This window comes from Curcuma longa, chromosome 20 (assembly GCF_044706935.1).
Source record: "Curcuma longa cultivar G26 ecotype Majalengka, Jawa Barat chromosome 20, ITB_CL_G26_1.1, whole genome shotgun sequence".
Lineage (NCBI taxonomy): Eukaryota > Viridiplantae > Streptophyta > Magnoliopsida > Zingiberales > Zingiberaceae > Curcuma > Curcuma longa.
The window spans coordinates 2,388,100-2,399,724 of record NC_133880.1 but is presented as its reverse complement, the minus strand read 5'-3'; the positions used below and the strand labels follow the sequence as shown (position 1 = coordinate 2,399,724).

General features: G+C 40.0%; 1 pseudogene; it reads right to left on the bottom strand.

Annotated features, from left to right (window-relative positions):
• Window positions 1-806: 806 nt before the first annotated feature.
• LOC141813543 (protein NLP3-like) lies at window positions 807-9,093 on the bottom strand (annotated as a pseudogene).
• Between the last annotated feature and the right edge of the window lie 2,532 nt (window positions 9,094-11,625).

Below are 11,625 nucleotides of genomic sequence, written 5' to 3'. Positions count from 1 at the left end.
CCATAAATAGGACAGTCCTTGGCCATCCAAAGCACCCAAAAGCCGCCTCCTGTTAAGAGCAGCAGCAGCATCACCAACTACTACCATGGGACAATCTTTCCTCACGGCCATCTTGTTGACCCTTCTCTTTCACACATCTTCAGGTTTCAAGGACTGTTTCATTATAGAATGTTTTCTCTTTGCTGCTACTTTGAGTGACAACTTTTTACTTGTGCCTCAGGCGATCTCGAGCTTGGTACAAATGTAGCCGAGCCACCAAAGACTGCATATTTGTGGTCAAAGAAGGTAACTTGCTAGTAAATATTTTGATAAAAAGAAGAAGAAGAAAATGCAAGAGGTAACACATGTGCTATGCTCCTTTTTTGCTAGATGGAAACCAGAGGGGAATTAGAGTTTACAGTGCTAGATTATGACTACGGAGGGCATAATGGTAAGCATGAACACATCAAAGGAAAGCCAGGAGGAACCAGCAGCAAGAATCCATAGGGGAAGTCTTTGCAATGGAACAAAGTAACAAGTCTAAGAAACTATGGAAAATTGTGTATCTTGCTATTTCATTATCTGTCCCAACCATACTCATGCAGGAAGGACTAGTAGGTTCCAAATCTACAATATGATTTTTCTTTTTCTACTGGTTTTAGGTGTCTAGCATAAGGAGAAACCTTGTCTTGATGGTCGGTTGTTCTTCATATGGATGTCTTCAACATTCACCTCTTCTTCATAGAACAAGATAATCATTTTAATGAAGAAACAGTGATAGTCTGCCCTAGCATCTTGTTCTTCAAAGGGATGTTGTGAATGCCATTTTAACACTGCACCACATTTTTAGATTTTCTCCGCAAAATCGAATGCTCACTTGGGATCACCAAGACAACAACACGTAAAAAAATTACTAAAAGGGAAAGGATAGAGATATGTGAGCTCATATGATGAAAGCTCAAGCTTTGTGACAAACCTCGACCCAGCTCAAATGATAAGTCTTCTTACTTCAACCCACAATTTTCCACATTCTACTGTATACCTAGGCCTAGTAAATAAAAGGTATCTTTGGTCTATGTCTGATTCACTTACCTAATATTGTAGAGTACAGCAACATTGAGATATTTTTGCAACAAACAAACAAGCCTTCGCCATACAGTCAAGCTGTATTGAAATTCCTTGCACCACAAATCTGATGATCAAACTCTGAACTATAATACAAGCTTCCGAGGTTTGTAATCACATCATGAACAGATAGTCTGATTATATAAGCTCCAGACAATATATCAATGCACTCCTCCAAATCAGAGTCACAAGCCAACATGACCCACTCATGATAATCATCAAGATACTTGATATCAAATGTAACCACATCCAGCTTGAACCTCCTAGAAATTTCATATTTGAGAGCCACGACACCAGCATCAGTCGGCAAACGAAATCTGATTATGTCATCTTTGTAACTTGCCTTGATGGTAAGTGTGCCATTTTCTTGTACTACCCAATTTTTTAATGCAGTATCATTCGGAATCATGGCACAAAAATCCTGAGAAGCCTCTCTTCCAAAAGCACAGAGATTTATCATATCTTTTGCACTTTCAGAATCTTTGATTGCCATTTCAACTGGTGTTTGAGGTTCTACAATGATTGGGCTAGTAAGAAATATTTCATTCAGGAGATTCTGGTCACAATCATTTTCTAATGGGAACTTTGACTGGACCAACATCCAATTGTTCCAACATCCAATTGTTGATTTGAGTCAAGAGGTGGTTGATTACTTGTAAAGATCTCATTGACTGGACCACTCTGGCATGAACCTTGAGAAGTAGGGGCATCCATGCTGTCATCCAAAGAGCTTCCTGATTTTGAACAGCAAGAATCTTTGGCAGGCCCCTGTTGCGGATCTGCATCATCAACATTTAATTGAAGAGGAATAGATTTTTGCTGCAAATCATCTCTATCATGGGGTTCCTCAAGTGAAAATTCTCTCCCCTTCACACCTTCCTCAAAGTTCTTTAATCTTTCCAAATTAACAAGCCATGGAAGAGAATCAATAGTTGCTGGTACTGCACCTGCTAGAGAAGTCAAATCCAATGATCCTTCCCCTTGAACTGACTCAATGACATGCTTCAGCTTTGAAAGAGAGTGATTGACCTTATTGATTTTGCTAGAAGGCCACCTGGAAATTCCATGATGCCTACAAATGCGCTTCATGGTTGTTGGACAAACCGTCAAATGTGAAGATTTTAATTGTTAGTTATTGAAACACATAAAGGAGTAATATTTACTTCTTAGTGGTTGCAAATGATTCACAGAAAGCTAACTTGTCTTAACTCTTAACACTGCAACACAGCATATTATAATCAGTAAATGCCCATATATCGGCAGTTGCCATCATATGCTGTGTTAATTACAACTATTTGTGGTTTTATAATGTCATTGAACTCATATATATAAATATAAATGACATGGAGGGCACACAAGGGACATTTCATGCATAACAAAATTCTCAAAAGCTTACCACCAAGGCTCCGTGCAGCATCTTTAAGACTTCCAGAGAAGTATTGTTGCAGAACATCTAAACTGATCATCATTTCTGCCTTGCCTCTCCGATTCCCAGGTGTTTTTCTAGTTTTCTTGGCCAATGATATTGAATCTGAAATTATATTGCCTTCAATTCTGACATCAGGATCTGAAGTCACGTGCTGTTCGTGTAAATCCAGAGATTCATTTTTGTTGTTTGCCAATTCATCATTTTCTCCAGCTTCCCAATTTTTATTTTCAGGCAAAACATAAAGAGTAGTATCGATATTTTGACTGGATAGGAGTCCATGTCGTCGCAACTCAGTGTCATCTGTAACAAGATAAACAAGTTCCAGAGATATTGCTTCTTGAAATTCCATATCGGTTATGATTTTCATGTTCTGGAAACATTGTTTTAACAAAGCTAAAATGGACTTCAACATATCTTGTTGCTTGACATGGCTTTTACAGTCAGCTGGAAGAAAGAATTCCAATATGTAATCATCATCTCCGGAGTAGATGCTTCTTAAGCATAGCGAGACATCCAGCTAACTTGAACATTCTGGCATAGTGGACGAGAGGGTATTCACTTTTACAATACTTGGTAATATCGCTAGAGAAGCATGGTCTGTGTAGTGCAAATGCCATGCCAACCGCACCTTGTCCCTTCTGTAAATGTTGTTCTAGGCAAGCTTCTCTAAAGCCCCACAGGTGGGAATCACCAATATAAAAAGCAACATCTGTAGTTGACATGCAGACTTGTTCCATGCAACTTCCATCAAAGCTTGAACAAGTCTTCTTAAGCCCACCACCATGAGCCAGAATAGTCAGTCCTATGTCTGCATGGAACCCAAGCCTGGGCAAGTGGCAAACCTTCGTGCTTCACAGACAATAGTAAGAATTTCCAGAATTCCAGCAAGAGCTGCTTGCCGTCCATCTTTAGCAATCTGGTTTGATGTAGGAATCAACCTAATAAAGTTGTAAGTAAATTATGAAAGCACAACAAATACTTTTCTAGAGGAGAAATGACTCACCACAACTTTTGCAAGGTCCACGATTTCAGAACTTTTTAAGTTTACAGTCTGCAAGATGATAGAAACAAAGTTTCATGGAATGAATATATACCCAGATGGAACGGACAGAATTCTTCTCTGCAGCTATAGCAAGTTCAAAGGTAAAAGAAATGTTACAAAAACCAGATAGTTGAAGAAACAACAGAGCAGATTAGCATACAGATGGCTGGGCTGAAAAACACCAAGGACATCAAAGAACATTCCTGTTTCTGGTGAAGGAAAAACCATAGATAGTGGCATATATTCACTACCAACAAAGGAAGAATTATGAGAATATACCCTTGATAAGTTAAATCCCATAATCCCTAAATTATGGAAATAACCGTTCCACCATGCAGACAATTCAGCCCTTATCCAACCTTTTGAGAACTTTGGCATCATTTCCTCTTCATCAAAGCATGCATTCCATGCTAGAAGAAGATAATATGTAAAGCTTTAATGTTTGAAGAATACTTTTTGACTGAGAAAATTTATCCTAGCTCAAGAAAATCCAACTACCTTGGATTATATTGCCAACACGATTTCTTTTTCTCCATATTCTATTTAGGCACAAAAGTTCATGTTTGTTTATTGAAAATAATGATCATATAGGATAATTGACTATATAATAAGGTTCTGATTGATTTTTTAACTAGTCTATATATGAAGGATCAAAAATATGAATTTATGTAACTGCCCATATTTCCAAGGAGTTAAGGCACTCAGAAAACATGAACTTAACTAATACAAGGTTAGATATTAGTTGTCAGCAAAATTAAAACACCTTAATTTAAACAAGCAGTTCCTGAAAGATGTACAAACCACTAGGGCAACAAATATTTTCTTTGAATGTGATATTTATCATAAAATCAGCTTAGTAACTAGCTGCTCTTAGTTGTTAGGCCATCTGAGAATCATCTATCGAGATTGTAATTCATGATAGATTGAAGCGTGGTTCACAACTTATTGAGACTGTAAATGACATTTTCTATTCCACCAACAGACGTAAATTACTTATCACACTCAATTCTTTGATCCTGCATTCCAAACAAGAAGGCCGGTTTTTTAGGCTAAAAAGTAAAGGAATCAGATAAAAAATATTAGACAGGTAAAAAAGTGTTCTTACCTCAAGAGCTTTGCAAACTTTATCAACATCATAGGCATAGTTGACCTTGTGTTGTCAAGACAAGCTCAACCACCGCAATGCAGGACTAAGCTCAACCACCGCAATGCAGGACTGACCAGATGGTTCAAAACTGGCAATGCCAAGGTCCCCTGAATATTATAAAGCAGGGCATAGTTAAGTCGCTGATACTCCTTGCTGCTATAGTACTGCACATTTGGTGTCCATTCTGGCATTTTTTAGTAAAGACACGATCAGGCAGACCGAGATATGCATCACCTTCATCCTCATCTACAGAACATATGTACATCAGAGACACTGTCCTGTACTGTAGGAGCTTTGTACTCCGTGGATCCAAGACGAAGGGTTGCCCTGAAGTTGTGAGAACACAACGGTCCCGTTCTTTGCAGGTGCCCACACCTGAACCAGTACATGCTGATATGTGGATTTCTTAAAGCACCGTAGTGCCTGTGTCATCCTCTCTTTGATCACACAGGATGCCTCTACATGCTCTTCTGTTGCTGGTTGCCTCTCGTTTCCCTCGGCTCCATAGGCCTTCTCAGTTGTATCTGCAAATCCAGAAAATCACCACTGAGTCAATGAAAAAAAATGACAAAGAAAGATAAAATCAAAATATTCTGGACCTCTCTGAACTCTAAAAACTGAAAGAAAACTGCGGATGCTTGAAGCAATGTTTGACGTGCATGTGTAGTGACAGAAGCTTACAAATTCCATTTTTCATTCAACAGAAGATTATTCAAGTTCCATAAATTATAATAACTGTGAAAATCAAAGAACACGCTGGGTACTTTTCATGATATCTTACCAAGTAAAAGAACAAAAGTGGGTATCTTAAGCACAAAAAATATATATAGCAGAAATCGCAGATAACTGAATAGTACCTGAAAACAAAAGGAGGGCTCCTCGTTTAGGAGTATAGTAACTGAAAATGATTGTACTTTGATATCTATTATCGACTAAACTTTGGTAAAAACATGGTCAAATTGACATATCGTCAACTCTTTTTGTAGCAGACATATGTTGAAACTTGAAAGAAACTACATCCGTTCTATTACTACCAGGTAAAGCCAAAAGCCAACCCATGCTTAAACTAGAGTGGATTCACATATTGGTCGGGAAATTAAAAAAGCATAACGTCGGCGATTTTCCAGTCACAGTAGAAAAACATAGAAAATAAGGCAAACGATATACTAACGATCTTCGAAGAGAAACCGGCAGGATTCGAACAGAACAGCAAAGGTCAATTCAGGAAAGAGCGGAATCTGACCGTTGAAAAATGCCTGATCCCCAATAAGCGCGCTCGACACTTCGGCAGCTGTATCCTCCGCGATCCAAAGCAGCGACGAAGGATGCCCGATCAATAGCGACCGAGGCGGAAGAGAAGGGGACGAGGAGATTACAAACTGGGACAGGGGGGTCGCGGCGAAGGAGGGAGGCCACGGGGAGCCATCGAGGTCGATGTCGAGGGCCATCAGCGGGCGCGATGGGAGGCGGGCATCGGGGGCGAGCCTTTGCAGCGAGATACCCCGTACAGATAAGAAGGGGAGTGGGGCCTTTATTATCTGCCACGTCTAACCGTCGGATGAGATCATAACGGCTATAATAAGAAAGCGTTACGCTATAACGTCGGCTGGAACGTCAAGTAATTGTGATTAGTGGGCAATCGGGCTCAGCAAAGTTAATATTCTACTAACGATGCCAAAAAAAAGTATTCTGCTAGACAGGTCGGGCACTGCCCGGAAAAAGAGATTCGCTGCACTAGGCACGAGCTCGGGCTCGGATGAACTGTGTGCCGTGCGGTTCAAACTGGGGTCCACAAATCCGATGATTTAAATTTAAAAAATTTAAAATATATAAATACGAATAATACCCGTAATAACATGCGATTGAGAAACCGGGAAGCTTAAGAGGTTAGATAAGTGGGCCAGGCCGAAGGATGGGCCCGACTAGGCCAGGTTTTAAAAAAATAGGGGGATATGTTGTTCGGCACTTGGGTCTCGCATAAGTGAGTGCTTTGGCGGTTGAAATTCGGAGATTCGAGCCGGGGGAGTTATGAATGTTACGGGTGAAAGATTTAACTTGAATATAAAGCATTTGAGGAAGAAGCGACCATATATAGGTAATGATGGTGATCAATAATGATGAACAATCAAATGTTAGTCGTTGTCATGAGAGAGGATAATGGGTCATTACAAGAAGGTGACCAATAATAGAGATCGACGATCGTTGCAAAAGAGATATTATAATGGAAGGCATTACTCACTGAAAGTTATAAAAAGGGGGTTGGTAATCGAAAGAGAGGTATGTTGTTTTCTTCTCCGATCATCTCTTTGGTTCCATAGTATTTCTACTTTTCTTTTCACGAAGTCACACTGAAACAAAAAAAGGGCTGCACCGAGATAAAAATGATCTTCTCTGACTACGTGTTGACCTTGGATAGGAGTCTGATCTTGAGACTCGGGGATAGCGAGGAGTATTCGATAGTGGACATCCAAATTTCACCATAATATAATTGGTCTCGCTTGTGGGAATTTAAGACTAAGACATTGATGATGGTACGCATATGCCATAGCACACGACAATGGGGTGCTGGGGGGGGGGGAGAGGCTCCGATTCATGTCAATTGAAAACTTTGCATAGCGGAAGATTCCAATGCCAAAACACAACATACACAATCACTAACAAAGGTAGTTTACTTGGTTCACTGCACTACGTCCAAGGCTAAACCTAGTGTTCTACCACCTCTCATGATTTCCTCCTTTTCGGATCAAATTCGAAGGCAGAGAAACCTCTTACAACAGTATTACAACAAGCATACAGATTTCAACAAAAAGAGAAAAATCAACAATAGAGAAGAGAAGAGTAGAGTTACAATTTGAGCACAAGACTCTTCCTCTTAAGTTGTGTGAAGATGATGAGAATAAGAGCTTTCGAGCTTGGGTTGAGTAGTGAAATCATTGGGAAGAGTTACTGTTCCATTGGCTGAAGAAGCCCCCTTTAAACATACTTGAATCGGGTTGTTTCTACACCTTTTTGCCGACATCGATTGATTACTATCAATTACCAATCGATTGCTAATTGTTGACTATCCGTTGAACGATCATTGACTCCAAATCAACGATTGAAATTTGAATATCAATTGATTGCTTGGACTTACCAATCGATTGCTAGAGCGTAGTTGAACTGGTCAATCGATTTAGAAGCCTTCTGTTAGCTGGCAGCTGTCTATAATCGATTGATTCACAATAGTCAAACTGCCCAATCATTTGGAGGCCTTTTGTTCGCTGGAAACTATCTACCAATCGATTGCTACATTTGAGCAATCAATTGCTTTATAGCAGTCGAATCGCTCGATCGATTTAGAGACATGTTGTTCACTCCAAATTGATTAGCAATCGATTATTGTAATCACAACAATTGATTGTTGACCTTTCTGAGTGATATGGTGGAAAGAGTGACCTACATGACAGACACAAGTCAAAAGTTAAGCCTAAGTAATGGTCTAAAGTCAAACTTAAATGGAAGTCAAAGTGTTCATCCGACTCTAGAGGACTCAGACTTCTCGATTCTATCAGCTCAGCCCATCCAATTCCAGAGAACTCAGACTTCTTGACTCTTCAACTCCATCAGCTTAGTTTACTCGACTCTAGAGGACTCAGACTCTTCGACTCCATCGGCTCGATCCACTCAACTCGAGAGGGCTTAGATTCCTCGACTCCATTAGTTCAGTTCACTCAACTCCAGAAAACTCAGGCCCCTTCGACTCCATCAACTCAAACACTCGACTCCAGAGGACTCAGGCTCCTTAACTCCATTAGCTTGGACACCCAACTCCACAGGACTCAAGCTCTTCGACTTCATAAGCTCGACCACCTGACTCTAGAGGACTCAGGCTCCTTGACTCCATTAGCTCGGCTACTCGACTCCAAAGAACTTAGGCTCTTCAACTCCATTAGCTCAACCATTCTAATTCCAGAGGGTCCAGACTCCTCAAACTTCAACTTACATCCTATGAGTAGCCCACTGACAGTTACTACGAATATTCTCAAACGCGTAGCACTACGGATGGATGGAGGAATAATGTGGTCATCAGACTCGGCCCCCCTAAATGCTCTCGCATGTACATGCGATATCCATTGAGTGGAGAAGCAAGTAATGACTATCGGATTTGGTCTCCCCTTATTGCTGACACGGAGATGCTTTTTTGATAATTAAATAAGCCCTAGAAAAGGCTCATGCGAGGAAGGTATGTGCAAGAATATATTCACCTCCTTCTTCTTCCATATTTCTACTGCTTTCATTTTTCTTGGGCCTCTGTGCTAACTTGAGCATTTGAATGACCATGCCAAACCCCCTCGGCACCCATTCTAACTTCTGCTTGAGTGTTATAGACATTTCAGTATCTTCTTTGTTCTCAATCCGTAGCTCTCTTCATCGTCAATGTCTACAACATTGCCTCCTCAGCTATTGCCTTCTGCTGATTCATCAGACTGTGGTCTCAGATACACCACGGAATAGCGACGGAATTAGTGATGGAATTAATTCTGTCGCTAACTTTAGCGACGGATTTAATTTATCCGTCGCTAATCACGACTTTAGTGACGGACCTTTAATTCCGTCGCTAATTCTGTGTCTATAGCGACGGAATTAAAGTTCTGTCGCTATTTAGAGACGGAATTAAAGTTCCGTCGCTATTTAGAGATGGAATAGCAACGAAATATTAATTCCGTCGCTAAAGGCGCGATTTAGGATAAAATAAAGCCGTCGGCAATTAAAAACTAGCGACGGAATTAATTTTTCGTCGCTAGTTAGCGACGAAATTAATTTTTCGTTGCTAGTTAGTGACGGAATAGTGACGGAGTTAATATTCCGTCGCTAGTTAGCGACGGAATAGTGACGGAGTTAATATTTCGTCGCTAAAATCATGATTTAGGGTTCCCCGCCCCCTCTTTTCTCCGCGCGCGCGTATTCTTCTCAGGCGACATCTCTTCCAGCGATCTCTTCTCTCGGCGGCCTCTCTTGTCCCGGTGATAGTTCCGGCCGTGTCTCCTCCCGGCGGTGAGCCTATTGCTGTTGATTTCCTCCGGCGAGCTGCTTTCTCCTCTCTCGGCTTCCCGGCGAGCTGCTTTCTACTCTCTCTGGCCTTCTCTCCTACCGACGGCGAGTTCCTCGTGACTTCCTCTCGGCGAGCTAGATATCTCTTCGGCCTTCTCTCCTACCGGCGACATACTTCAACAGTAAACCCTAAATCCGTTCCTCTTTGCTATGTCGTTGTTCTTATCCTGTTGACACAAGATGTGTTGGATTTACTGCCTGTTAGTATGCTCAATGCTTACCATCAAAAGCTATATTTTTTATTAAGTCTGCATTTACTGCCCTCAAGATGAAGCATAAGAACTTTATTGTCTTTCATCAAGAAGAAGCAAAAGGCCTAGGTAACAAATTTGTTTCTCAGGAAATCCAGCAGAAGCTATCAGCTTCCATTTGAACAAAATGTGTTGCATAACCAATCATGTGAATGAACATAAGTTTTGCAATGTTTCTATGTCTGTTTGTTCAACCATCTCATGTTTGTTCAACCTGCAACAAAGATATCATATGGGACTTAATTGTTAAGTGGATTGAAAACAATCCGTATGGTAATAGGAACATCACATGATGAAACATCAAGATGATTAAAAAAAATACTTCGTAGGTACTAGTTCAACCAAAGACCAAGTCTTGTATTACTAGATATATGTGTTGGGTTGCAAGGGTGCAAACATAGTCCCACATCTAAAGCACATGGAAAAGATCATGGATTTAAAAGGATGGAAGATATCTCCATTGGTATGAGGCCTTTTGAGGAGAGCCCAAGAACAAAGCCATAAGGGCTTAGGCCCAAAGTGGATAATATCATACCATTGTGGAGATGCGGACATCTTTAGGGACCCAACAATATGAACCCATTTTGAAAAGAGACTTTTAAGTTTGCTTCAGCTGATTTAACTCAGCAGACATAAGATTGCTTGGGTTTTTTTATAGAAAGGGATTGAAGTATGGAACGTTATCAATTTTCTCATACATTGATAAAATCTAGTGTGCAACAATGCAATTGCTCCTGCATTGTTTTGTTTAACTAATGCAATTGCTGCATGCTATTAATTTGCTTATTAACTAACAATAGAGGCATCATATTTCACCAAACTTAATATGTTCGATCTCCTCTTCTAGTATCTAGATAATCTAAACAAGTTATAATTTATGAGCATTAAGTCATGAGGTGGTTCTTACAAAATTAATTTAGGGATTATTTTAACAAATATTGTCATTTGTATTATCCTCAATTTAACAAATATTTGTAGAAGGTTACAATGTATATGAATAAAGCTTGGATGTACAATAGATTAGACGATGGATTTATCCGAGCTGAATTTTATGCTGGAGTTGAAGAGTTTGTGAACTTTACTAAGAGTCATCCAGAATGCATGAATGATGCAGAGTTACGTTGTTTGTGCAATCATTGCAAATGCCAAAATAAAGCTTTCCGTGATGAGGATACCGTGAAAGTGCATATCTGTAAAAATGGTTTTGTTCCAAACTATTACAATTGGTACTGTCACGGAGAACCTTATGTCTCAGAACGAATTGGAACTTCGGGTGGTTCTTCATCTGGCACAACTGTTTTAGAGGAAAACATCGCTAATGATCATATGATGCAATCAATGGTTTATGACGCAATTAATACAGTTGATCCGTCTCATGTAGATGAACTACCAACACCTGCAGTTCAGCAACTATATGACATATTAAAGGCTAGTGAAAGAGAAGTATAGGAAGGTATTCCATCTGACCATTCCCAATTATCAGCTACTGTAAGATTATTAAACATCAAAGCTGAACATCATTTGTCAATTGATGTCAGAGTTGCTTTCTGCTGATCACCAA